The 16,667-nt window shown below is 37.1% G+C and overlaps 1 non-coding gene across 1 annotated transcript; it reads right to left on the reverse strand.

Moving 5' to 3' along the window:
* Positions 1-883: 883 nt before the first annotated feature.
* On the reverse strand, positions 884-990 carry LOC127124890 (small nucleolar RNA R71). The gene has a single exon (XR_007804368.1). It is a non-coding gene; the product is annotated as a small nucleolar RNA R71 (small nucleolar RNA).
* Positions 991-16,667: the final 15,677 nt, after the last annotated feature.

Raw genomic sequence — 16,667 nt, forward strand, 5'->3', positions numbered from 1 at the left:
ACTCGGTTCTGAATACGCGAAAGCGACAGTTCCCGTTAAATGGATTCTTTTCAAGAGTAGAAAATATTGCCTCATAAGTAGTTCTATTTAGACAACTGAAACATCACTTAACTGACGTGAGATACATTCAACCTGTCTTTACTTGCATTTCTTATTTACCGTTGTTTTTCAAACCCAATATCTCTTTTATACCGTCTTAGATAAACACCGTAAGAATAGTAATCGATAGATTAACGATTGGTCTCTATGGAATCGATATTCTTTTATATTACTTTGACGTAATTCATGCACTTGAGAATAACACACAATCAAGTTTTTGGCGCCGTTTCCGAGGACCAACTTCGTCAAATTTCGTACCCTATTGTTACACCGTATAGACTAAGGCATTATTAGCCGGTAAATGCGAAGAACTTGTAGTACTGGAAATTTAGTAGATCCTTTAGCAGAACCCGAACGTTATACTCGTACACGCCTCTTACTCATCCGAATTAAGAAAGATATGGCCGAGAATCGCGATAGAAGACCTCTTAAGGAATTTGCCCAACCCTCTGATGAGGAACCTAGTTCGAGTATAGTAAACCCCCTTATTACTGCTAACAATTTCGGACTAAAACCGTCTTTGTTGCAATTAGTGCAACAAAACCAATATGCGGGTCTCACTACAGAGAACCCGAATCAACATTTAAAAGTTTTTATCTAACTAGCCGACACCTTTAAAACTAACGGCGCTTCACCTGATGCGATCCGTTTAAGATTATTTCCTTTCTCCCTCAGGGATAGAGCATGTTCATGGCTAGATTCACTTCCAGCTAATTCAATAACTACCTCGGAAGACCTTATGAGAGTATTCCTTGCTAGATATTTCCCCCCTAGTAAGACTGTTGTTCTTCGAAACCAAATAACTAGATTTGCTCAAAACCAAGGAGAATCGCTTTTTGAAGCTTGGGAGAGATATAAAGAGCTATTAAGAGTCTGCCCACACCATGGCCTAGAACAATGGCTGATCGTTCATACCTTCTACAATGGACTCCATTATAACACCAAGATGAGCATCGACGCTGCCGCTGGTGACACGCTGATGAACAAACCTTATCCCGAAGCTTATGACATAATTGAGGATATGGCCCAAAACCATTACCAACGGGGAACTGAACGAGCATCAATAGAGAAAAAGGAGACCCAAGATGGAATACATGAGGTAAGCTCTTTAAACATGATGCAGGCGAAAATGGACGCTTTAGCCCTTAGGATCAAACATATGTCTACAAACACTAACACCGCAGCAGTAGTCCACACAGAGTGCGAACTCTGTGGATCTAAAGGACACGAATAAGCGGAGTGTAACATTTTGAATGACATGAACACCGACCAAGTGAATTACGCCCAAGGTAACCCATTTTCAAACACTTACAACCCTGGATGGAAGAGTCATCTGAATTTCTCCTATAAAAACCAGAACCCTATCCAAAATCATGCCCCTTAGAGACCGCAAGTGTAGCGGGTATTCGTTACCATTAGAGATATTGACTAAATCCAAGGTAAACCATACAAGTCGAGTCGCCACCGCACTTCTATTTATCCAAAGAAATGGTTAGAAAGTGAACAAAAACCTAATAGTTTTAACAAAAACTAGTAAAAGAACAGAGATCTGGGTAAGGGGGTTGGTTATGCAATGGGAAGGTGTTAGGCACCCAAAACATCCTAGGTACTCCTAGGGAGCCCTTTTCACACTTGTGAAGGTTGTTGTCTTGTGAAATTTTGTTTGTGCAAACATGATTGAAGAGATGAGAAGATAATGTACAAGTTATTTACATTTTGTGTTTGGATGGATAAACCCATTGCCTGCATACCATCTTATAAAAAGATTAGGATCAAAACCTCGTAGTTCGGGGTAAAAATTTCAAAATGAGTTGGTGAATTGATTGGTCCAAAAGCCTTAAGGTCTTTTGTTATCAAAGGGAGAAAACTCAACCAAACCACAAATCCACCATGTGAGGATAGCTTCAACATGCTAGTGAGGGGTTAACCCTATAATAAGCATGGAAGACTCATTGTCCATCACTAAGGATATAGGTGAGTATTACATCTACCACAGGGATAACTCAAACCTAATAGCTAAAGGTTATAAAAGATTTTTGATTAAGAAGTGGCCATTGGAACCACAAAAAAGAAATTTGAATGGGTTATGTTTACCAATTAGAAGTATATACAAAAATGGTCAAAGTTAACTTAAAGATTCAATTCAAAATAAGTGTTATGAAAAGGAAATTTGGAAATCAAAAGCATAAGGCTTAGGTTTCTAATGTTTGAAAACAATAGTTAAATGTTTGCACAAAAGGGTTTTGGCTTGGGTTAGAATGGAGAGATGAATAAGAAGGGCTAAGTCCTAAGGAAAACAAGAAGAGAAGGGATAAGAAATGAAACCACACTAGGAGTTCCTCTCTTGAGATCATATTGATGATCCAAGTAGCTCCCATCCTTTGGAATAAGCAAGCACAAAGTACAAGCAATCAAACAAGTCTCATAAGAGATCCTCAATGTATCTTGTACCTTCCACTTGGATGAACATGGTAATGATCCTCCAATTAAGCTCAAAGAGAATTCCCTAGCACCAAAGCACACACATCAAAAGTTCCATGAAGTAAAACAAGAATGGACAAGAGTGAGTTTAGAGATTTGGTCCTTCTAATCCATCTTCATCATTAAGATCCTTTTACTCCAAATTTGCATAAGGAAGGTCCTAAAATCTAAGTCCAATTCTCCATTTCTTTGCATAGGGGAAGTCCTAGAAACTAAGTCCATTTCTTTGTATTTGGTCCACAACAATCAAAACAAAACACAAGCACAATAATATATACACAATTATGTGCTCAAGTGAGCAAAAGGCAAATGGCATTAACATAAACATGTGCTCAAGTGAGCAAAGAGAAAAGCAAATGGATAATATGTGCAAGAATAGTAAATTGCATAAAAGTAAATTGCATAAAGTAAATGTTAATTGTCAATAGTTAGTGTTAGTAGTTAGTAGTTAGTGTTCCATAAGGCAAATTTAGCGCTATGTTAATCAATCGTAATTGGACTTATGTAGAAGTCACAACTATCTGAGGCCGGTCAATAATAATGTAGGCAACAAACACAAGTTAGTAGTCTTGATTAGTGAACCAAGTCCCAAAAACTTGCCATGCCAAAAAGAAGAAGAGGAATGATCTTGTATTGGTTTAAGCCTTTTGCATGATTTAAAAGATAACCTATCCTTAATGCAAAGCCATTCACTTGATCAATTGATCAAGATGAATTAGATTTGAATCAAGGAAGGTTAAATCTCCTTAATCAATGCTAACTTATCAACCTTCAACTCATTGATCAAAAGGAAAAGAAGTAGAAGAAGAAGAAGAAGAAGAGAAATGAAAATGACAAAATTAAAGTGCATTAAATGAAATACAATATACCAATCCTCATATGTTGACCAATAACATTGAAAGTCAAGGTCAAACAATCAAAAACAGAAGTGAGATGAAGATTGGATGTTAAGAAATGAATAAACTATTTTTGGCATTTTTTAATATTTAAAATTAAACTTGAATTAAAATAAATGGAAAGGTCAAACTTCAAAACTACTTCAAATCAACCTTGAAAGGTCCAAGTAATTTATCCTAAGTTTAACAAGGTCAAACAAAGTTTGAGAAAAAATTTCAGCATTTTTAAAAGTCAGAAACTATTTTTAATTAATTAAAAATGAATAAAAATAACCTGATTGAACTAAAATCTCAAATAAATCTCAAATCAATTCAAAAATTGATGAGAATATTTTTCATAGATCCATCATCATTCAAATAGGTTAGGAAAATATTTTTGCATTTTTTGAATATCAAAAACTATTTAAAATGAATTAAAAATAACCAGAAAAGAGAAAATTCACAAAAAATATCAAATGACAAAATAAAAAATATTAAAAATCAGAAATAGAAACTAGAATTTATTTGGGAAATAATGCAATTGGTCCCATAATTTTTGGATAAAAAATGAAAGAGATATTGATTTTTGAAATAAAAGGAATTTTAGAAAATAAAAACAGAAATTATAAAATGCAAAAAAAGGAGGAGCGTTGGATCTAAGCTCATTAATTGAGCTGGCAGATCACACGCTCCTAAGGCGCGCGCCTATGGTGGTCTCTGGTCAATGCACGCACAGGGAAAAGAAATAAAAGTCATAACAACGGACGCCTGGGATCGAATCTGGAAACACCATCACACGGTCCAGATTTAAACTGGAGATGATGAAGCCACCGGAGCCACCGTCTTCTCCGGTGAGCTTGCAGTTTCCGGCGAGATTGTAGAAATTAAAACCTTATCCAAAATGTGCGATCTATACATCAATAGAAAGCTGGGATGATGTACATCATCCCTGTACCATCCATTTTCATTCTAGATCTCTAGGATTTGAGAAATCATAAGTTGAAAAATCTGGTGTTCATCATGAACTCAATGAATTGCAAAAATTAAAAGCATAAACATGATGCCTCTATTGAGAGGACTTCAGCCAACACAAAATCTGAGCCAATATGTCAATGGATTAGGAGAATCGAAGAAAATACCAGTTGGAGTTCAAGCTTGAGTTCTGGTGATTTGAGCTTGAAACCTTGCTTGCTTTATCAAAACAGAAGTTCAATGAGATGTGTGGTGAAGGTCTAGAAGCATTAGATCTAAGAATACAACCAGATGAAGCTGAATTCTAGATCTGAAAATTTTTGAAGAAAATGCAATTGCTTCTTTAGTGATGGTTAGGGAAAGATTTATGCAGTATTTCAGGTTGAATTCGTGTGTCCAATGGAAGCTCTCATGCCATGTATTTATAGTCAATGCCATGTTGAAAGTGTGATTTCAAACTTGCATGAATGAAGGGGGCCTCCATGCATGGGCCTGTACAGGCGCATGGAGGGCCCAAATCCACATGGATTGGCAAGCTGAGATCAAGAATGAATGAAATGGACGTGCAATTTTGATGCAATCAGCTCATGCATGGTAATTGAATCAAGTTTCCCAAAAATGCACTTAAAGTTCTCCTCTTCGAAAATGATATTTGCCAAATCCAAATGTAGCCATGTGAGTAATGGTTGGAAATATCTTGATGTAAGGAACAATTGTTATGTTGGTCAAAAATCCATTTGGAATGTGGAAATTTAGGAAATTTGAGTTTAAAGTGTGATATGCAAAACATGTCAAGGCAAGGTTTCTAAAATTGGCCAACATTCAAGCCCTTCTGTTTTGATGATGCAAGCTTCAAATGAAAACCCCTCCAACATAAAAGTTTTAGATATTTTCAAGACAATCAAAATGGACTTAAATTTTGAATCATTTGGATTTTTGATGAAGGAGTTATGGGCACTTGAAGTTGGACTTTTTTGACTTTTAATGCCTTTGACCTAAAAGGACCTATAATGTCTTGCATTATCACATGTATTTCCTTTGATATTTTGAACTTTTGTTCAACATAACATTTGATTTCGACATCTTAAGCTTTCCAATTCATTTGATCCCACCTCAAAATCATAAAAAATGAATGAGTTATGTCCTTGGGAAGTTGACCTAACATTAGGGTTTCAGTCAAAATGACCTATAATGTATTGGAATGGAATATGGTTTTCCAAGCTTCAACTCAATTTTTGATGAACATGAAAGTTGTTCATATTGTCCTTAAGATCATTTTTTATTTTGAAACCATCTCCATTTGACCAACACATAAAAAGTTAGGTCTCAGTGCATTTCAAAATAGTTAGATGAATTGACTGATCAACTTCTCAAGTCCACAACCCATATCTTGATGAATGGATGATTGAGGACACTCAAATAAATTCAAATATGCATGAAATGATGAGTTAAAGAACTTCCCTTGATTGTATTTGATCATGGGTTGAGGTTGCTTCATGAGCAAGGCATAGTGGTGCACAGATGAATTAGGGTTTCCTTGAAGAACAAGGCCTCAAGCCCTTGGATTTGCTTTGATCAAAATGATGAATTGAGGTACTAGGGAGGCACATTTGATGGATGAGAGCTTTGGGAACCATTACCATTCTTGCTATCATCTCCTCTTCACCATGTCTCTGCACAGATGATCTCCTTGAAGCTCTTGACCTTGTGATTGCTCAAGCTACAAACAAAAGAGGTTAGTGACATATTTTTGTGCTTTTGGTTAGTAAACAAAAATGAGAAAAGCAATAATACAATTCAAGCATGCTTGGTGATCTCCAACCACTCACAAGAGGTCCCACCCAAAGGCAAAGGGAACCAAGATGCTAATGATCCTTGAGGCAATGCAAATGCAATGTTATGATGCCATGAGGGATCTTAGGGCTAAAATTGGGGTCTTACAGCAAGGTTATCAAGCCCAAATACCAAACCAGCCTATGCAAGTTGTGCCCCGGAAGTCTAACCTTGAGAAAATCATGGAGAGCTCTATATTGGGCCAGACTTAGCAAAATAAAGAATTCATAAACCAGAACATTCACGTAAACGAACTTATAACGCACTTAGGAACCAAGGTTGATCAGATAATCACTCACAACAAGATGCTTGAAACCCAGATCTCACAGGTAGCACAAAACCAAGCCCCACAAACTACACCTGGAGGCCAATTCCCTAGACAACCTCAACCAAACCCTCGAGGGCAAGCTAACGCTATCTCGTTACAAAGTGGAACCGCTTACGAAGGGCCTCATAACCTAGCAATGAGCGAGTCCAAAACTTCTATACCTGCCAACCAAGAAGAGGAACCGGAGGAACCCGAGAAATAAACCAACCAAGAAGGTGAAGCCAAGGATAAAACTTACAAACCACCACCACCCTACAAACCACCAATCCCATATCCGCAAAGACTTAAACAAACCAAAGTCAACAACCAATATCAAAATTTTATGAAAGTGATAGAAAAGCTTCATGTAGAGATTCCTTTCACCGAAGCTATCACCCAAATTCCGTCTTAAGCCAAATTTATCAAAGACATCTTAACTAACAAGCGTAGGCTTGACGATCCAAAACCCTTAGAATGCAACTTTATTTCCAAGGATAAACTTGCTAAGAAGGAGAAAGACCCTGGTAGTTTTTCTATACCTTTCATTTTGGGGAGTCATGTGATCGACAATGCTTTCCTAGACTTAGGCGCTAGTGTGAGTTTAATGCCCTTAGTTGTATGTAAAAGGTTAAACTTAGGAGAATTGCAACCAACTAAGATGTCCCTCCAATTAGCCGGTAGGTCCGTTAAGTATCCTATAGGCATTTTAGAAGACATCCTAGTTAGGATCGGTCAACTTTATATCCCAATAGACTTTGTGGTCATGGATATCAAAGAAGATGAAGATATCCCTATCCTTTTAGGTAGACCATTCTTATCAACAGCCGAAGCTATAATAGATGTCAAAAGAGGGAAATTAACCTTCGAAGTAGGGGATGAAAAGATCGAGTTCATTCTTTCAAAATTCCTGATGGCACCAATTCTAGGAGACGCATGTTATGCGATCGATATCATAGATGAGTGCATAAGAGAATTCGATCAAGGACAACCTAAGATCGAACCATTTTTAAACCCGAATGAAAAGGATGACGAGTTAGAGGAAACGGAACCTCACACTAACGAATGTCTGGACCTTACTCCAGACCCTTCACCTAATTCTCAAAAACCAGCCCAAGAACTTAAGGAACTACCCAAGAACCTAAGATATGAGTTTTTGGATGAAGAAATGAACCGCCCAGTAATAGTTAGTGCCACCTTAAACCAAGACGAGACGAATCGACTCTTGAATATTTTAAGAAGATACCCATCTGCCTTAGGGTACAACATCTTTGATTTAAAAGGTATTAGCCCATCCGTGTGTATGCACAGGATCTCGCTAGGGGAAGATTCAAAACCTTCCAAAGAACATCAGAGAAGAATCAACCCTGTAATGAGCGAGGTGGTGAAGAAGGAAGTCCTTAGACTACTGGAAGCTAGTATAATCTATCAGATCTCTGATAATAAGTGGGTAAGTCATGTACACGTGGTGTCTAAGAAGGGAGGCATCATAGTCGTGCAGAACGAAAAGGGAGAGCATTTCACTAAATGCATAAAAGGCAGATGGCGTATGTGCATAGATTATAGGAAGCTCAACAAGGCAACTAGGAAATACCATTTCCCCCTTCCATTCATAGATCAAGTGCTTGAGTGTCTTGCCAGACACTCTTACTTATGTTATCTGGATGGATATTCTGAATTTTTCCAAATACCCATACACCCCGAGGATCAAGAGAAAATAACCTTTACCTGTCCTTATGGAACGTTTGCTTACAGACGAATGCCATTTGGACTCTGTAATGCGCCAGCTACTTTCCAACGTTGTATGATGTCAATCTTCGCAGATTATATCAATGGAATTATGGAAGTATTTATGGACGACTTCTCAGTGTGTGGATTAGACTTTGAAGACTGCCTCGTTAACCTTAAGAAAATCCTAGAGAGATGCGTAGAAGTTAACCTTGTGTTAAACTGGGAGAAGTGTCATTTTATGGTTAAAGAAGGCATAGTATTAGGACATATAATATCTGAAAGAGACATTGAGGTCGATAAAGCAAAGATAGAAGTTATAGAAAACCTTAACCCTCCTAAGACAGTTAGAGAAGTCCGTAGTTTCCTTGGACACGCCGGTTTCTACCGACGCTTCATAAAAGACTTCTCTAAAATAACAAAACCCCTGACCGGCCTTTTGATGAAAGACATTGAATTCATTTTCGATGAAAAATGTATTGAGGCCTTTAACTATTTAAAACAAGCATTGATTTCAGCACCCATTCTACAAACCTCGGATTGGACTAAACCCTTCGAAATAATGTGTGATGCTAGCGATTTTGCTATAGGAGCTGTTTTAGGGCAAAGAAACAATAAGAAACTACACGTAATATATTACACTAGTAGAACCCTAGATGCCGCTCAATTAAATTATACAACAACAGAGAAGGAACTCATAGCTATAGTTTTTGCAATCGATAAATTTAGGTCTTATCTTGTAGGATCTAAGATTATAGTCTATACAGACTGTAGCGGGGTATTCGTTACCATTAGAGATATTGACTAAATCTAAGGTAAACTATACAAGTCGAGTCGCCACTGCACTTCTATTTATCCAAAGGAATGGTTAGAAAGTGAACAAAAACCTAAAAGTTTTATTAAATCAAAAACTAGTAAAAATGTCAGAGATCGGGGTAAGGGGGTTGGTTATGCAATGGGAAGATTTTAAGCACCCAAAACATCCTAGGTACTCCTAGGGAGCCCTTTTCACATTTGTTGTAAGGTTGGTATTTTGTGAAAAATTTATTTGTGCAAACATGATTGAAGAGATGAGAAGAGAATATACAAGTTATTTACATTTTGTGTTTGGATGGATAAACCCATTGCCTACGTACCATCTTAAAAAGGATTAGGATCAAAACCTCGTAGTTCGTGGTAAAAATCTCAAAATGAGTTGGTGAATTGATTGGTCCAAAAGCCTTAAGGTCTTTTGTTATCCAACGGAGAAAACTCAACCTAAAACCACAAATCCACCATGTGAGGATAGCTTCAACATGCTAGTGAGGGGTTAACCCTATAATAAGCATGGAAGACTCATTGTCCATCACTAAGGATATAGGTGAGTATTACATCTACCTCAAGGATAACTCAAACCTAATAGCTAAAGGTTATAAAAAAAGTTTGATTAAGAGAGTAGCCATTGAAACCACAAAAAGGTATTTGAATGAGTGGTATTTACAAATGAAAGGTATTTACAAATGAAAGGTATTTACAAAGTATGGTCAAAGTTGACTTAAAGGTTCATTTCAAAATAAGTGTTATGAAAAGAAAGTTTGAAAATCAAAAGCATAAGGCTTAGGTTTTTAATGTTTGAAAACAAATGTTAAATGTTTGCCCAAAAGTTTTGGCTTGGGTTAGAGTGGAGGGAAGAATAAGAATGGCTAAAGTCCTAATCATACAAGAGATGAGGGATAAGAAACAAGACCACAAATGGAGTTCCTCTCTTGAGATCATATTGATGATCCAAGTAGCTCTCATCCTTTGGAATATGCGAGCAAAATAATTGTAAGCTCAAGCAATCAACATAATCAAACAAGCTCTTAAAAGATCCCCAATGTCTCTTGTATCTTTCACTTTGGGATGAACATGGCAATGGTTCTTCAATTTGAGCTCTCATAGGATCCCCTAACACAAAAGCACACACATCAAAGAGTTTTATGAAGCAAATCAAGAATGGACAAGAGTGAGTTTATAGGTTTGGTCCTTCTAATCCATCTTCAACATTAAGGTCCTTTTACTCCAATTTTGCATAGGGGATGTCCTAGAAACTAAGTCCATTTGTCCATTTCTTTGCATTTGGTCCACAACAATCAAAACAAAACACAAGCACAATGATATATACACAATTATGTGCTCAAGTGAGCAAAAGGCAAATTGCATTAACATAAACATGTGCTCAAATGAGCAAAGGTGAAAAAGCAAATGAATAATATGTACAAGAATAGTAAATTGCATAAATGTAAAGTGCAAGAAGTAAATGTTAATGGTTAATGGTTAGTGTTAATAGTTAGTGTGCCATAAGGCAAATTTAGCGCTATGTTAAGCAATCGTAATTGGACTTATGTAGAAGTCACAACCATCTGAGGCCGGTCAATAATAATATAGGCAACAACACAAGTTAGAGGTCTTGATTAGTGAATCAAACTCCAACAACTTGCCATGCCAAAAAGAAGATGAGAAATGATCTTGTATTGATTTAGGTTCTTTGCATGATTTAGGAAGCAATTTATCCTTAATGCAAAGCCGTTCACTTGATCCATGATCAAGATGAATTAGATTTGAATCAAGGAAGATTAAACCTCCATTGTATCAATGCTAACCACCAATCTTTAACTCATTGAACAAAAAAGGAAAAAGAAGAAGAAGAAGATGATGAAGAATTAAAGTGCATTCATGGAAATGGTATGTATTAATCAAAAAGCATTGATCAAAGATAGAGAAGATCAAGGTCAAACAATAGAAAACAGAAGCAAAATGAGAATTAGAAGTCAAGAAACAAATAAAATGTTTTTGGCATTTTTTAATATTAAAATAAAACTTGAATTAAAAATAATAAAGAAAGGTCAAACTTCAAACTCACTTCAAATCAACTTTTAAAAGTCCAAGTGAATTATCCCAAGTTCAACAAGGTCAAACAAAGTTTGAAAAAAATTTAGCATTTTTAGAAGTCAGAAACTATTTTAAATCAATTAAAAATGCATTAAATAACCTAGTTGAACTAAAATCTCAAATAAATCTCAAATCAATTAATAAATTGATGAGAATATTTTTCATATATCTATCATCATTCAAAGAGGTTGGAAAAATATTTTTGTATTTTTTGAATATCAAAAACTATTTTAAATGAATTAAAAATAACCAGAAAAGAGAAAAATACTAAAAAAATATCAAATGATAAAATAAAAAATATTAAAAATCAATTTTAGAAAGTAGGAATTAAAAAGAGAAGAATGTAATTGGTCCCATAATTTTTGGACCAATAATGAGAGAGATATGAATTTTTAAAGTAAAATGGAATTAAAAGAAATAAAAGAAATTAAAATTAGAAATTAGAAAATAGGAAAAAGTGTGAGTCATTGGATCTGAGCTCATTAATTGAGCTGGCAAATCAGAGAGTCCACACGCGCGCTCCTACCATGCACCAAGGTCAATGCATCACATGTGACATTATTGTAAGTCATAACAAGGCACGGCTGAGATTCAATCTGGAAAATGAAATGGAAGGCTCTGATTGAATTTGGAGAACAGACGGTGACCAGCGCCACCGTCTTCTCCGGCCAAACTCCGACCACATCAAAAATTGCAGAAACTAAAATGGTAACCAAAATGCACGATCCAGGTATCAATCGAAAGCTGGGGTGATGTACATCACCCCTGTACCACTCAATTCCAGTCTAGATCTCTAGATTGAGAAAAATCAGAAGTGGAATTTCTGTGGTGTTCATATGAACTTCATGATTTTCAAAAATTGAAAGCATAGCAATGTTGCCTCTATGCAGAGAACTTCAGATCACACAATAACAAAGCAAATAGAGCAATATACAAACTGGTTTGAAGCAAATAACAGTTGAAGTAAACCTTTGAATTGCAAGGCTTAGGGTCAAGATCTTTGGATGCTTTTGCTAACAGTAGACATTATGGATCAAGAAGAGAAGGTTTAGGAACTTTGAGATCTGAAGATTGATCAATGAAATCAAAATTCAGATCTGAAAAATTTGAAGAGAAATGCAATAGTTCCTTTAGTGATGGCTAGGATTTCAATTCAGCAGCAATTGGGGCGCCTTAAGGTTGTGAAAATGAGAGGCCAAGGCATTGTATTTATAGTTGAAGCAATGCTGAATGCATGAATCAAAGCTTGCATGAATGGAAAGGGCCTCCATGCATGGGCCTGTACAGGCGCATGGATGGCCCAATTCCACTTGGAAATGGAAGCTTATGCATGACGTAAGTAGAATGGACGTGCAGATTGGATTGTATTAGCTCATGCATGGCAATTGAAATGATTTTCCAAAAATGCACTATTACATTGAAGTCTTCGAAAATGCCATGTCCAAAATTGAAATGCAACCTTATGAGTAATGGTTGGAAAGCTTATTGCATAAGGAAAAAATGTTGTATTGATCAAAACTCCATTTGGGCCTTGGAAATTAATGAAAATTAAACTTGAAGTATAGGGTGCAAAACATGCATATGTGAAATTTTCAAAATTGGCCAAAGTTCAAACCTTTCTGTCTCAATGATGCAAGCTCCAAATGACAAAATCTTAAACATTAAAGTTGTCGATCTTTTCAAGGCACTCGATTTGGACCTAAAGTTTGCATCATTTGGATTTTTGATGAAGAAGTTATGGGCACTTGAAGTTGGACTTTTTCACCTTTCAATGCATTTGGTCCAAAGTGACCTATGATGTTTTGCATTATCACATGTATTTCTTTTGAGATTTTGCAATTTTTCTCAACATAACATTTGAAGTAGACATCTTAAGCTTTCCAATTCATTTGATCTAACTTCAAAATCATAAAAAATGAAGGAGTTATGTCCTTGGGAAGTTGACCCAAAATTAGGGTTTCAGTCAAAATGACCTATAATGTCTTGGAATGGATGATGACCTTCCAAGCTTCAAATCAATTTTTTATGAACATGAAAGTTGTTAATATGGTTCTTAAGAACATTGCTTCTCTTGGGGTCATCTCCATTTGACTAACACATAAAAAGGTAGGTCTTAGTGTATTTCAAAATAGTCAGATGAATTGACTGGTCAACTTCTCAAGTCCAAACCTCATATCTTGATGAATTGATGATTGAGGGTACTCAAATAAGTTCAAATATGCATTAAATGATGAATTAAATAACTTCCCTTGATTGTATTTGACCATGGATTGAGGTTGCTTCATGAGCAAGGCACAGTTGATGAACAGATGAATTAGGGTTTCCTTGGGAAACAAGCCTCAAGCCCTTTGATTTTCTTTGATCAAAATGATGAATTGAGATACTTGGGATGCATATTTGATGGATGAAAGCTTTGGGAACCATTGTCATGCTTGCTTTTATCTTCCCTTGGCCATATCAATGCACATAGGGTCTTCTAGAAGCTTTAGACCTTGTGACTGCTCAAACTACAAACAAGAGATGTTAGTGACATATTTTTGTGCTTTTGGTTAGTAAATGAAATGAGAAAAGAAATAGTATACAATTCAAACATGCTTTGTGATCTCAAACCAAACTCACAAGAGGTCCCGCCCAAAGGTAAGGAGCCAAGATGCTTATGATCCTTGAGGCAATGCAAATGCAAATGTCATGATGCCATGAGGGATCTTAGGGTCAAAATTGGGGTCTTACACAGACCATGCAGCTATCCGTTACCTTCTGAGCAAAAAGGATGCAAAACCTAGATTACTCAGGTGGATCCTTTTGCTACAAGAATTTGACTTAGATATTAGAGACAAAAAAGAAACAGAAAACGTAGTTGCTGACCATCTTTCCAGATTAGAGCATTTAAAGCCAAACCATTTACCTATAAATGATGACTTCACCTATGACAGACTGATAGCTAAGATAGATATCTCTCCCCTTGAACCTGATAGAGACAACCTTGGGACCGTTTCAGAAATTAGCAGAGTACCATGGTACGCTGATTTTGTGAACTATCTAGCCGCTGATATCATACCACCTGACCTCAACTATCAACAGAAGAAGAAGTTCTTTAAAGATATAAGACACTTCTATTGGGACAAACCACTTCTTTTCAAAAGAGGAACTGATAACATATTTCGATGTTGCGTCCCGGAAGAAGAAGTCAGAAACATCATAGAACATTGTAACTCTTCACCCTATGGTGGACATTCAAGCACATCCGAGACATACGCTAAGATCCTTCAAGTTGGTCTTTATTGGCCGACATTATGGTGTGATGTCCATGCTTATATTGTCCGATGTGACCGGTGCCAGCGCGCTGGAAACATCTCAAGACGTGACGAAATGCCATTGAAGAACATCCAAGAAGTAGAACTATTTTACGTTTGGGGTATTGATTTCATGGGACCTTTTCCATCTTCATTGGGAAACAAGTACATTTTGGTAGCAGTTGACTATGTGTCCAAGTGGATAGAAGCTATCGCCGCACCCACCAACGACGCAAGAGTAGTCATCAAGATGTTCTAGAATAATATCTTTCCCAGATTTGGAGTGCCACGACTTGTCAAAAGTGATGGTGGATCACATTTTATATCCAGTATATTTAATAAACTCTTAAAGAAATATGGAGTAAAACACAGAGTAGCAACACCATATCACCCCCAGACTAATGGTCAAGTGGAAGTATCTAACAGAGAGATTAAGCAGATCTTGGAGAAAACTGTATCAATATCTAGAAAAGATTGGTCTGAAAAGCTAATAGAAGCACTGTGGGCTTACAGAACTGCTTACAAAACCCCTATTGGAACTACACCATACCAGTTGGTCTACGAGAAGTCATGCCAGTTACCTTTTGAACTCAAGCACAAGGCATATTGGGCCATCAAGACCCTGAATTTGGATTACCTAACATCTGGCAAGAAGCGAATCCTTGATATTCACAAATTGGAGGAACTCCGCCAGAACGCTTACGAGAATGACGTTATATACAAAGAGAGAACTAAAGCTTAGCACGACAAAAGGATCGTGAAAAAGGAATTTAATATAGGAGACTATGTTCTCCTCCTTAATTCGAGATTACATCTTTTTTCAGGGAAGTTGCGTTCGAGATGGACAGGCCCCTTTGAGGTGTCCAAAATCCCAAAATTTGGAGCAGTTGAAATCTGGAACAATTCCTGTAATTCGTTCGTGGTAAATGGACAAAGACTGAAGCAATACCAAGGAGGTGACATCCCCACAGAATGTCATGACCAAAATCTGATCGACCCTCCAATTCCTACCTCTAACATATAAAGTTTGAATCGTCAATCTAACGACATTAAACAAGCGCTGCATGGGAGGCAACCCATGATTTCTTTTCCTTTACTTTTACTATTTTCAATTTACATTTTTATTTGTTTTATATATATGTATATCTATGTGGAGACTAACAATTACAATATTTGTGATTTCAGGTGTCCTCTGTTTCTAATCTAACTTTTCAAGAATGGAGAATATCGACACTATGCCAGTAATTTTTCGTGACCCAGTTCAAGAGCAGCGTTACACGATGCATTCACAGCGTCCAATGCTGCCCACCAGATATCCTGACTCGAGTTGCATGGAGGCATTAGGCATTGAGCCTAGTGTAAGGCATTTGTGCAATCAGTTACAGTGGGATGAATATACTGATGTTATGCACGTGACTTATAGGAACCTGACTTTGGAGTTCCTGAGCTCTCCTATCTACGAGCCCTATGTTGGTCACGCCAGTGATGGAGGATACATTAATTTCAGGTTGGTTTCCAGACTGCCTATGATGCTTCATCTGAGCTTTCCATGAGCTACTTTCTGAGCCAAGACGTCGAGAAGTTTTGGAGTGATATTACGTGTGGAGGTAGTCCTGACCCTTCCACCCAAATCTCCAACAAGATTTACAACCCTGCTTTCAGATACTTCCAGATGATCATTGCCCACACCTTCCTGGGGAAGAGTGACCCTGATACGCATGTGAGTGCTGAAGAGATCTTCTTCATGTACTGTACCACTCAGTCACGCCCAGTAGACTGTGGAGCTTTCTTGATCGAGAGTCTATATCTTAATGCTCGCTCTGCTACGAGCCCTATACATGTTGGAAGCACGGTGACTCATATAGCCTCAACTCTGGGACTCGATAGAAGACTATCTCACCTGACGTCTTACTGCAGCTACACCTTGATGGATATTGATTTTTGTCTGGACCGTGGCCTTATGAGGAGATCTTCTTTCCAACCGGATCAATACAGGCTATTAATCGAGGGTGAGACCAATCACTACTTCACTTTACCTGACCCTCAGGTGACTTGTGTTATTGATCAGGCCTACCCCATAGAAGGGCAGGGAGAGACAGTAGACGCGCCGAAGATCGCACAGATCAGAATCAAAGTTTGCATCAAACACGATAACGAAAAAGCTACGTCAAC

Source organism: Lathyrus oleraceus, chromosome 2 (genome assembly GCF_024323335.1).
Source record: "Lathyrus oleraceus cultivar Zhongwan6 chromosome 2, CAAS_Psat_ZW6_1.0, whole genome shotgun sequence".
Taxonomy (NCBI): Eukaryota; Viridiplantae; Streptophyta; class Magnoliopsida; order Fabales; family Fabaceae; genus Lathyrus; species Lathyrus oleraceus.